The sequence below is a fragment of the Ursus americanus genome, chromosome 4 (assembly GCF_024610735.1).
Source record: "Ursus americanus isolate L20-20 chromosome 4, mUrsAme1.1.p, whole genome shotgun sequence".
NCBI classification, from domain to species: domain Eukaryota; kingdom Metazoa; phylum Chordata; class Mammalia; order Carnivora; family Ursidae; genus Ursus; species Ursus americanus.
The window spans coordinates 79,263,900-79,277,348 of record NC_142130.1 but is presented as its reverse complement, the minus strand read 5'-3'; the positions used below and the strand labels follow the sequence as shown (position 1 = coordinate 79,277,348).

Here is a 13,449-nt window from a genome sequence, read left to right as displayed (position 1 = left end):
AACTAGGTAGATTTCCCCCATATAGTAGTTCAGGCAGGAGTTTTGGAGGCTCAAACACTGGCTAAAATGAACTGAGTAGGCTTTACTTCTACATGTGCTAGGGGTATTACACAGTATCGCAAGATACACTAACTCTGAAAGTTTACAGAAGTGGGATTAAATATTTATGTGCTGACTATATTACATTAGGGGCATTAATTCTAAGCTGTTAAATATTTAAGTACCTGGAGTGTTTAGCATGAAGACACTTAATTATGTTTTTCATTACACTTTAGTGATAACAGATATTCTTTGAAAAACTGAGAAAGCTTTGAGAAAATTCCATGTGAGTGAGCAAAGTATTTTGCACATATAAATATAGTGTTAATCTCTTATTCTACATATTATGATATTTGAATTACAAAAACTTGTGCTTACTGCATGTACGACATTTCTAAATTGGAGTAGAATCCTACTTCTAGGCACTAGAAAGAAATACAATATGCGTACCTACCCCAGTGCTCACTTACTCATACGCTCATGCATGCACAGAGACACACACACATACAGCATTTGTGTGGAGTACCTCTTTGAGTGCCATTTTAGAGCAGTTTCAGTGTATTTCTCGATATGTCTATGGACATACAACCAGGAAATCAGGTTGGTATGTTAACCAGAACTCTTTCTTCCTCGGTGTTTGAATCATATTGAAAAAAGAACTGCTCTGGTGTTATGTAGGTTTCTTTTTTAATCCTTCTCTGTCAGACTTGGGAAAATTTCCTAAACTACTCTGATTCTCCATTCTGTTATCTGAAAATTATGATAACAATATCACCCTCAAAATTAGAATTAAATGCCCTCATTTGTAGATTCACTGATGAGCCTGGTATATAATAAGTGACAAATAAATACCAGTCCCCTCTTCTGTCTTTCAAACCAGTTACCAGAGGGGAAGTGGGTGGGGGGATGGGAGAAACAGGTGATGGAGATTAAGGACTGCACCTGTTATCATGAGCGCCGGGTATTGTATGGAAGCGGAAGTAGAAGTGTATGTACAGCGGAATCACTATATTATACACCTGAAACTAATATTACACTGTATGTTAACCAACTGGAGTTTAAATAAAAACTTTGAAAAACAGTTATAAATAATATATCTTATAAATTAAGGACAGGAAAAAATGTGTTTCTCAATATATTTCTCAATATTTTAATATTGCTTTATGTATAATACTAATTTGAGGTTAAATGCAGTGTTTCTGTTCTACCCTGAATGCTTCTTAGAAACTGCTATGCCAACCCTGCCAACCATGTGGCAATTAGAAAGGTTTTGTTAAACAGACTAACTGCTCAAGTCTTATTAGTTAAAACATGTCCAGAAACTTTAATATATAATGAGGGTCATTCTTCTCAACATATCCTTTAAGGAGTGCCTACGACTAGCAGTATGGACCTGCTCACTTACTCTCAGGATGGTACCCTCTTTTAATACAACTATTTTGTTTTATTTTCATGAATACTACTATAGTCATGGTATCTTCTCTATGAACATTAACAGTTTCAACACTTTAGTTTTTGGGTTTTTTTCTTAAAATGCTATTAATAAATTGAATTGTAATGAGCACTACGAGCTCTTTCTACTAACAGATATTAACAGCTCTATTCATAGCAGATCAAATTTTGTTCAAGTAAGCATAGAAAAAAATAGGGAGAAATTAAATCTAATTATGTACTTACCTTATAAATGTAACAGAATAATAATGCTTATTTTTATTTAAAAATGAGAATATGATGCTACAAAATGGAAATATATAAATTTAGAAAATAAATATGAATGTACTTATGAATGAAACCTATTCTGAAAAATAAATATTTAAATTAATGTACACATTTTACATTAGAATTCAATAAGGAGGCTCTAAATACATTCAGTTATTTGAGCTACTTTAGAGAAGCTAAGAAGGCAGTGGAGTAGGAGGGCCCTCATCCCACAAACACAACTAGATAACTATCAAATCATTCTAAATACTCCAGAAATCAACCTGAAGACTGACGGAACAAACCTCACAACTAAAGAAAGAGAAGAAAGCACATTGAAGAAAGTAGGAAGTCAAGACACATGGTTTGGGAAAGAAGCTAATCACATCACTGGTGCTGCTGAAGGCATGTGCACAGGCACCACAGAGAGAGAGAGAGAGAAAGAGAGAGGAGCACACAAAGAAATGCACAAAGTGAACACTCCCCCAAAGCAATTAGCTGAGAAAATGGGAGGAACTGATTTTTGTGAGTTCTTGCCACCAGCAGGGCTTAAAGACTAGAGTTTTAAAGGTCAGCAGTCTTGACTGGAATAGAGCCCTGGGGGCACTGCCCAGCTCTAGGAGAGAAGGCAGGCAAACAACTTGGAGGTAGACAGTGTGGAAACAGTGATATGAAAAATGCTTGGGACACACAAGTGAGATTATTTGCTCTTCTTGGAGTGCTTCCAAGAGAGGCAATGTGCATGGAGGTGTCTTTTCTGGGACAAAGGAGCTGGATGAGCCATTTCCCTACCCTGCCCCTCAGTGTAAATGCAGAGCCACCTGTGGTAAGCCACACAGTGCTAACACTGGCTGCCTAACTTCCTTAAACCAAGGCCCATATCCCTGTGCTCTGACAGAATTGTACTTCCTGGTCAAGCTTGCCTCAGTCCTAGCATGGTGGGCCCCTTCCCCAGAAGACTAACAGAAACCCCCACCCACACCACATCTCCTGACCAGAGAGTTCTGCAGGGCTTCAGTTCTTGTGGTAGTATCAGGTCTCACTTAACAAACAGACCAGAGCACACCTAGTAAAACTTGCCACATTCTGGCCAAGAACCGAATACTGCCCACTGCAGGCAAGGAGAGCCTCTGCAGATCACTGACCTGAGGATAGAGCAGCCAAAACACAATAGTAGAGTACACAGAGGACACACCAGAGACACCCCCTGAAGGGCCAGGCCCTGGACAATATATAACCTCTTCTTCATAAAGCCATTACTTTCAGGGCAGGAAATGTAATGGGCTTTTCTAATGCAGAGAAGAAGGTAAAGACTTGGACAAAATTCCAAGAGGGAGGAATTCATCCCAAATGAAAGAACAAGATATGGTCATGGGCAGAAATCTAAGTGAAACAGATACAAGTAACATACATGGTGGAGAATTTAAAGCGACAATCATAAGGATACTCACAGGCTTGAGAAAAGAATGGAAGACTTTGGAGATAAAAGAGTTAAAAAGCAATGAGAAATGAAAAATACAATAACTGAGATTCAAAACAGACTTGATGTAATAAGGACAAGGATGGAAGAACCAGAGGAATGAATAAGTGATATAGAAGATAAAATAATGGAAAATAATGAAGCTGAACAAAAGAAAGAATTATGGAACATGAGAATAGATTTAAGAAACTCAGGGACTCCACCAAAAATAGTAACATTTGTATTATAGGAGTCTCAGAAGAAGAAGAGATAGAAAAGGCAAAAGAAAATTTATGTAAGGAAATAATAGCTGAAAACTTCCCTAATCTGGGAAAGGAATCAGACATCCAGATCCAGGACACACAGAGAACTTCCATCAAAATCAATAAAAGCAGGCCAACACCAAGACACAGAGATAAAGAAGAAACAAACAAACAAACAAACAAAAACCCAAAACCCTAAAAGCAGCAAGACAAAGAAGTCCCTGACCTACAAGGGATCCATCATGCTAGCTGCAGACCTCTCAACAGAAACTTAGCAAGACAGAAGAGAGTGGCATGATATATTCAACGTGCTGAATGGGAAAAATCTGCAGCCAGGAATACTCTATCCAGCAAGGCTAGCATTCAGAATAAAAAGAGAGAGAAAGCATTTCCCAGACAAATAAAAACTAAAGGAGTTCATGACCACTAAACCATCCCTGCAAAAAATATAAAAAGAACTCTGAGTGGAAAGGAAAGACCAAAAGTGACAAAGACAAGAAAGGAACAGAGAAAATCTCCAAAAACAACAAAATGAGTTTTGAAATGGCACTAAATACATATCAATAATTACTCTGAATGTAAATGGACTAAAAGCTGCAATCAAAAGACATAAGGTGTCAGAATGGATTAAAACAAAAACAAAAACAAAAAAATAAAAAACAAAACAAAAGAAACAAACAACAACAGCAAAAAACCCAAGACCCCCATCTATACACTGCCTATAAGAGATTCATTTTAGAACTAAAGACACCTTAAGATTGAAAGTGAAGGGATGGAGAAACATTTATCACACAAATGGATGTCAAAAGAGCCAGAGTAGCAATACTTGTATGGGAAAAACTAGACTTTTAACCAAAGACTACAACAAAGGATGAAGAAGAGGGCTATATCATAATAAAGGGGACAATCTAACAAGAAAATATGGAAATTATAAATATTTAGGCACCCAACATGGGAGCACCCAAATATATAAAACAATTAATAACAAATATAAAGGAACTAATTGATAATAGAACAATAATATTAGGGGACTTTAACACCCCACTTACATCAATAGACAGATCCTTTAAGCAAAAAATCAACAAGAAAACAATGACTTTGAATGACATAAATGGACTTAACAGATATTTTAGAATGGAACAAAACATTCCATTCTAAAATAGCAGAATACACATTCTTTTCAAGTGCATATGAGACATTCTCCAGAATAGATTGTGTACTAGATCACAAATCAGGGCTTGATAACTACAAAAAGATTGAGATCATAGCATGCATATTTTCTGAAACTTGAAGTCAATTACAAGAAAAATTTGGAATGACCACAAATACATGGAGGTTAAACAATGTGCTACTAAATGATGAATGAGTCATCCAGGAAATTAAAAAAAAAAAAAAGCAAACAAAACAAAACATGGAAACAAATGAAAATGAAAACACAATGGTCTAAAACCTTTGGTCCTAAGAGGGAAGTATGTGGCAATACAGGTCTACTTTAAGAAGCAAGAAAAATCTCAAATACGCAACCTAACCTTACACCTAAAGGAGCTAGAAAAAGAACAACAAATGAAGCCTAAAGTCAGTAGAAGAAGGGAAATCCCAAAGATTAGAGCAGAAATAAATGATATAGAGCAACAACAATACTACCAACAACAACAAAAACCCAGGAGAACAGATAAATAACACCAGGAGCTACTTCTTTGAAAAAATTAACAAAATTGTTAAACCTCTAGCCAGACTTCTTAAAAAGAAAAGAGAAAGGACCAAAATTTTTAAAAATATCCGTAATCAACCAATGCCACAAAAATACAAACAATTATAAGAGAATATTATGAACAACTATATTTCAAAAAATTGAACAACCTGGAAGAAATGAATAAATTCCTAGAAACATATAAACTAAAACGGAAACAGGAATAGAAACCTTGAACAGACCAATAACTAGCAAAGAAATTGAACCAGTAACCAAAAAATCTCCCGTCAAACAATAGTCCAGGGCCAGATGGCTTCACAGGGTAATTCTACCAAACATTTAAAGAAGAGTTAATACCTATTCTTTTCAAACTGTTCCAAAAAAATAGAAATGAAAGGAAAACTTCCAAACTCATTCTATGAAGCCAGCATTACCCTAATTCCAAACCAGACAAAGACTCCACTAAAAAAGAGAACTACAAGTCAATATCTCTTATAAAAATAGATGCAAAAATTCTCAACAAGATACTAGCAAATTGAATCCTATATTACATTAAAAGAATCATTCACCAAGATCAAATGGGATTTATTTCTGATTGCAAGGGTGGTTCAAAATTTGAAAATCAGTCAACATGATACACCACATTAATAAAAGAAAGGATAAGAACCATACGATTTTCTCAATCGATGAAGAAAAAACCTTTAACAAACTACATCATCCATTCTTGTTAAAAAACTCTCAAAAAAGTACAGATAGAAGGAACATACATACTTCAACATCATAAAAGACATATACAAAAACCCACAGCTAATATCATCCTCCATGAAGAAAAACTGGGACATTTCTCCAGTCAGGAATAAGACAGGGATGTCCACTATCACCACTGTTATTAACATAGTACTAGAAACCCTAGCCTCAGCAATCAGAAAACAAAAAGAAATAAAGGCATCCAATTTGGCAAGGAAGAAGTCAAGCTTTCACTATTTATAGATGACATGATACTCTCGAAAACCCAAAAGATTCCACAAAAAAATTGCTTGAACTGATACACGAATTCAGTAAAGTCATAGGATACAAAAATCAGTGTACAAAATCTTTTGCATATCTATACAACAATAATGAAGCAGCAGAAAGAAAAATCAAGGAATTGATCCCATTTTTTGTGCCAAAGACCATAAGATACCTAGGAATAAACCTAACCAAAGAGGTAAAAGATCTGTATTCTGAAAATATGTATAAAAGAAATTGAAGATGACACAAAGTAATGGAGAAACATTCCATATTCAAGGATTGGAAGAACAAATATTGTTAAAATATCTTCACTACCCAAAGCAATCTAGAGACTTAAGCAATCCCTATCAAAGTACCACCAGCATTTTTTACAGAGCTAGAACAATCCTAAAATTGGTATGGAACCACAAAAGGCCCTGAATACCCAAAGCAATCTTGAAAAAGAAAAGCAAAGCTGGAGGCAGACTCCAAGTTATATTACAAAGCTATAGTGATCAAGACAGTATGGTACTGCCACAAATATAGGCACAGAGATCAATAGAACAGAAAAGAATCTCAGAAATTAATCCACAACTATATGGTCAACTAATCTTTGACAAAGCAGGAAAGAATATCAATGGAAAATAGTCCCAACAAATGGTGTTGGGAAAACTGTACGGCAACATGCAAAAGAATGAAACTGGATCATTTTCTTACACCACACACAAAAAAAAATAAACTCAAAATGAATGAAAGACCGAACTGTGAGACAGGGAGTCACAAAATCCTAGAGGAGGGGCGCCTGGGTGGCTCAGTCGGTTAAGCATCTGCCTTTGGTTCACGTCTTGATCCCAGTGTCCTGGGATCAAGCCCCATGTCTGGCTCCCTGCTCAGCAGGTTGTCTGCTTCTCCCTCTCCCACTGCCTTTCTCCCTGGCTTGTGCTTTCTCAATCTCTCAAATAAATAAAATCTTAAAAATAAAAAAAATCCTAGAGGAGAACACAGGCAGTAACCTCTTTGACATCGATCATAGCAACTTCTTACTAGATATACCTCTGGAGGTAAGGGAAACAAAAGAAAAAATTAATTATTGAGACTTCATCTAGATAAAAATCTTCTGCACAACAAAGGCAACAATCAACAAAACTTTAAGGCAACCTATGGAATGGGAGAAGATATTTGCAAATGACATATCTGATAAAGGGTTAGTATCGAAAATCTATAAAGAAATTATCAAACTCAACAGCCAAATAGATAATCTAGAAGACATATAAATGGCCAACAGACACATGAAAAAATGCCCAACATCACTGATCATCATGGAAATACAAATCAAAACTACAATGAGATATCACCTTATATCAGTCAGAGTGGCTAAAACAAACAACATAGGAAACAACAGTTGTTGGCAAGGATGCGGAGAAGGGGAATCCTCTTGCACTGTTGGTGGGAATGCAAACTAGTGCAGCCACTCTGGAAAAGAGTATGGAGGTTCCTCAAAAAGTTAAAAATAGAACCGCCTTATGATCCAGCAATTGTACATCTAGGTATTTATCCAAAGGATACAAAAATACTAATTTGAAAGGATATGTGTACCCTGATGTTTATACTAGCATTATTTACTATAGCCAAATTATGGAAACAGCCCAAATGTCCATTGACTGATGAATGAATAAAGATATATATCTACACTGGAGTATTACTCAGCCATAAAAAAAATAATAAAATCTTGCCATTGGCTATGACATGGATGGAGCTAGAAAGTATTATGCTGAGCGAAATAAGTCAGAAGCAGAAAGACAGATACCATATGATTTCACTTATATGTGGAATTTAAGAAACAAAGCAAATGATTATAGGGGAATAAATGAGAAATGAAAACCAAGAAACAGACTCTTAAATATAGAGAACAAACTGATGGTTACGAGAGGGGAGGTGGGCAGGGGCATATGGCTTAAATAAGGGATAGGTATTAAGGAGGGCACTTGTGATAAACGCCAGATGTTGTATGGAAGTGGTGAATCACTATATTGTACACCTGAAACTAATATTACACAGTAGGTTAACTAACTGGATTTAAATAAAAACTTGAAAAAAAAAAAACTACTTTAAACTTGCTATGTGAATTGAAATATTCAAGTTTAAGAGAAAATAGGGTTAACTCAAAATTTTACTAAATCTTACTAGTTAATAAAAATCTATATTAGAATGCTATAAATTATAACACAGGAGATCTAATTTTCTCTAATTACTATATTTTTAGCTTATATGTCTTCACTAGTAGCATGGCAAACCTGTCACATTTAAAATTGCACATTGAAAATTTTCAAGGGGACTACTGTACTTTTGACAAAAATATATTACTATAGTCTTCCAATGTCAGTTACATATATGTGTGTGTGTGTGTATTTTTATTTCAAATTTCTATGTGGCAATGATAAGCTTATCAGTCATGTTTTTCTAGAATTTGCTGGAAAGATGAAGTAAATAATTATTCCTTTGTGAGAGATTTAGTGGTTTTTCTTATGCCTCTAAGACCTGATGACCATTGTCATATTGAATGCACTTGACATCATGATATAAAAATGTTAGGTATCTGCATACATTATGCTTCTTTCATGGTAAAAATTTTACATTGCTTTCAAAATTCATTGCATTGCAATGAAATATTGCATTGCATACCTTATTCCAACAATTTGTATAAACCAACGATAATGAGAACAAATAAGATGTTGTAAAAGTCAGGTTTAATATCTTTTCTTTTTAGGTTCTTCTTACTTGATGATACTCATCTTCACTATTGGAAATTGAAATGACATAAATTTAGACAGTAAATACACAGTAGGAGATAAAAATATATACTGTATTTAATAAAAACAAATGTATTTTAAAATGTATTTGATTAGTGATTATTTAAGTATACTTTAACCATAAAGCAGTTTTGTTTTGTTTTCCAAGTGGATTTTGGTAAACTATTAGAAATCTTTCTCTATCCCTGTTTGTTATCCTAATGTTAATAAGCTGAAAACCTTCAAGGTAGTAGTATTAGGAGGTAGAACCCTTGGAAGTGTTTAGGTCAGATTAAAATAAAACACAGCTATCTTTCTCTGACTGGCTTACTTCACTTAGTTTAATATCTGTCCATCCATCTTGTTTCAGATGGCAAGATTCCATTTTTTTTATAGCTGAGTAATATGTATATAATATACACACCACATCATCCTCATCCATCCATTTATCCATCCATTCGCTCACATGTAGAATTTAAGAAACAGAACAAATAAAATAAAAAAGGGACAAAAAACCACAAATACGAGAACAAACTGCTATTTGCCAGGGGAGAGGTGGGTGTGGGGAATGGATGAAATAGATAAAGGGGATTAAGAGTACACCTACCATGATGAGCACTGAATCATGTATAGAATGGTTGAATCATTTTCTAACCTGAAACTGATTTAGCGCGGTATGTTAATTATACTGTAACGTTTTTTTTAAAAAGTCACACAAATGGAAACCAGACTTGAAAATTCTTTGAGCAGACAAAAACAGTCTAGTCATACAAACACAGCTTAATTTAACTTATTTTGCAAAACAAGTGAGCCTAATCTGACTTGGTTACTTCCTGCTTATGCCTCCAAACATCATAAGTGAAACTTAAATTATTTCCCCAAATCAATATGAAGTAATCACTAACCAACTCCCTTTCATTTAAGAAAATTCCAGTCTTGTAACCAATCACTGTGAAGAATAAGCAGTCACTGCCTCTATACTGTAGAAGGTGCTTTCTAACAAAGCAACCCTGGGGCTCCCTGAGCATGGCATTGGCAAGAACAAGCACCTTCGGAAAGGAGACAGAAAGGGAGCCAAGAAGAAAGTGGTGGATCCATTTTCTAAGAAAGATTGGTATGATGTGAAAGCACCAGCTATGTTCAGTATAAGAAATATGGGGGACAAAAAGAAATATTGGAAAAACACGAGCCACGAGAGCTCAAGGAACTAAAATCACACCTGATGGCCTCAAGGGTCCTGTTTTTGAAATGAGCCTTGCTGATCGGCAGAAAGATGAAAAAGCATTTAGAAATTTAAGTTAATTACAGAGGACGTTCGGGGCAAAAACTACCTAATTTCCATGGCATGGATCTTACCTGTGACAAAATATGCTCCATGGTCAAAAAAGGGCAGCCATGACTGAAGCTCATGCTGGTGCCAAGACTGCTGATAGCGATTTGCTTTGTTTACTTTGTGTTGGTTTTACATACGTACATACATGCATACATACATACATACATAAATTTTAAAAGATGCAACAATCAGAGTTGGAAGGCCTCTTAACGCTCAGCACCAACAAGTCTGCCAAATTTGGAAAAAGATGCTGGAAGTCATGACTTTAGAGCTGCAAATAAATGACTTGAAAAAAAGTGGTCAATAAATCGATTCCAGCAAGCATCAAGAAAAGACGTAGGAAAGGATTGCCAGTCTATTTCCACTCCACGATATCTTTGTTAGAAAAGTAGAAATGCTGTAGAAGCCCAAGTTAGGATTGGGAAAGCTCATGAGGCTTCATGGTGAAGGGAGTAGTTCTGGAAAAGCTGCTGTGGATGAGACCAGTGCTAAAGTTGAATGAGCCGATGGATATGAGCCACCAGTCCAAGAATCCATTTAAATTCAGACATTTAATGGTGAAAAATAAAAAATTTTATTTGTTATGTTTAATATATATTATATATAAGTGTGTATATATATATATATGAATATATATATGAATATATATATATATATATTCTGAGCCTAATTCTGTTTTGGTTTGAGTGCTCCTGATTTGCAAACTATCTTTTTGGCATATACACGATAAACTTTTTCTAATTACTACTTCAGTAATTTGTTGGTTTTATTTCTAGGTTTTGTTTCCCTCTACACTTTTTATAGTCATGAGAACAGAGCCTTCATGGATAGGATAAGTGCCCTTATAAAAATCAGGACAGCTCCCCTGCCCCTTCTGCCATGTGCGGTTTCGGCGAAAAGACAGCTGTCTAGGAAGCAGGTTCTCACTAGACAACCAAATTCCAGGCATCATGATTTTGGTCTTCCCAAAATCCAGAACTATGAAAAATAAATTTGTTTTGTTTCTAAACCATCCAGTCTATGATATTTTATTATAGTGCTGGAATGGACTGAGACACTCCTCTGTGCCTTTTTGTAACTGTCACCACCTTAATCCTAAACTCCTTGCCTCTAAACTACATTGCCCGCCCTTCTGATATAAACTGCTGGGTTAGACACATCCCCTTACAGCTTTTATGCCTCCATAAAAGCTATGCGGGGGTGCCTGGGTGGCTCAGTTGGTTAAGTTCCTGAGTCTTCATTTCAGTTCAGGTCGTGATCTCAGGGTCCTGAGATCAAGCGCCCGTCAAGCTCCACGCTCAGCATGAAGTCAGCTTGAGATTTTCTCTCTCCTCTCCCTCTGCCCCTCCCCCTCCTCGTGCTCTCTCTCTCTCTCTCTCTCTCTCTTTTTTAAGATTTTATTTACTTATTTGACAGAGAGAGAGACAGCTGGGATCACGCCCTGAGCTGAAGGCAGACGATTAACGACTGAGCCACCCAGGCGCCCCTCTCCATATTAACTTTAGAATCACCTTGTCTATATACATAAAATAACTTTCTGGGATTTTGACTGAGATTGCATCAGATCTATAGATCAATTTGGGAAGAACCGATATCTCGACAACATTGAATCATCCTAACTATGAACATGTGATATCTCTGCATGTATTTAGTTATTTTTTAATATCATTTATCAAAGTTTCATAGTTTTCCTCATATAAATCTGGTATGCGTTTTGTTAGACTTATATAAGTATTTCATTTTGAGGGTGCTAATTTAAATAGTACTGTGTTTTTAATTTTAAATTCCACTTGCTCATTTCTGGCATATAGAAAAGTAATTGACTCTTGTATATTAACCTTGATTCCTGCATACTTGCTATAATTGCTTATTAGTTCCAGGTAGAGGTTTTTTGGCCAATTTTTTAAAAGTTTTCTACTTAGAAGATCATGTTCTCTGTAAGCAAAGACAGTTTTATGTCTTCCTTTTCCAATCTGTATACCTTTTTTCCCTTTCCATGTTTTATAGCATTTTCTAGAACTTTTAGTATAATGTTGAAAAGGAGTAGGGAGAGAAGACATGCTTACTTTGTATCTTAATTGGAAAGTTTCCCAGAATTAAGTATGAAGCTAGCTGTAGTTTTTTTATAGATAGTCTTTATCAAATTGAGAAAGTTTCCCTCTATCTTTAATGTACTAAAAGCTTTCATCATAAATGAGTGTTGGGTTTTGTCAAATTCTTTGTGTGTGTGTATCTATTGATATGATTATGTGATTCTTCTTCTTTATCTTGCTGATGTGATGGATTACATTAATTTATTTTTGAATGTTGAACTAGGCTTACATACCTAAGATAAATCCCCCTTGGTCGTGGTGTATAATTCTTTTTATACATTGTTGGATTTCATTTACTAATATTTTGTGAGCAGTTCTGTATCTATGTTCATAAGAGATACTCGTCTATAGATTTTTTTCTTGTAACTTCTTTGGCTTTGGTATTAAGGTAATGCTGGCCTCATAGATGAGTTAAGAAGTATTCCTTCTGCTTTTATCTTCAAAAGAAGGTTGTAGAGTATTGGTATAACTTCTTCCTTAAATTTTGTAGAATTCATGATAAATCCATCTTAGTTTGGTACTCTCTGTTTTGGAAAGTTATTATTTATTAATTTTTTTGAGAGAGAAAGTGCACACAAGTGGGAGAGGGGCAGAGGGAGAATCTTAGGCAGGTTCCTCACCCATCTCAGAGCCTGATGACACAGGGCTTAATCTCATAACCCTGAGATCACGATTGGAGCCAAAATCAAGGGTCAGGCACTTAACCAACTGAGCCTCCCAGGAGACCTTGGAAAGTTATTATTGATTCAATTTCTGTGATAGATATAGGCCTATTCAGATTACTTGTGTCTTTTTGTGTGAGTTTTAGCAGATTGTGTCTTTCAAAGAATTGGTCCATTTCATTTGGGTTATTAAATTTGTGGACATAGAGTTGTACATAGTATTCCTTCATTATCAATTTAATTTCCATAAGGTTTGTAGTGATGTCCCCACTTTCATTTCTGATATAAATGATTTGTGTCCTCTATCTTATTTTCTTACTCAGTCTGGCTAGAGATTTATCAATTTTATTGATCTTTTCACAGAACAAGCTTTTTGTATTATTGATTTTCCCTACTGATTTTGTTTTCAATTTTATTGATGTCCATCTAATTC

General features: G+C 35.4%; 1 pseudogene; it reads left to right on the top strand.

Annotated features, from left to right (window-relative positions):
* Window positions 1-609: 609 nt before the first annotated feature.
* LOC123784406 (small ribosomal subunit protein eS1 pseudogene) lies at window positions 610-10,802 on the top strand (annotated as a pseudogene).
* The last annotated feature ends 2,647 nt before the right edge of the window (window positions 10,803-13,449 follow it).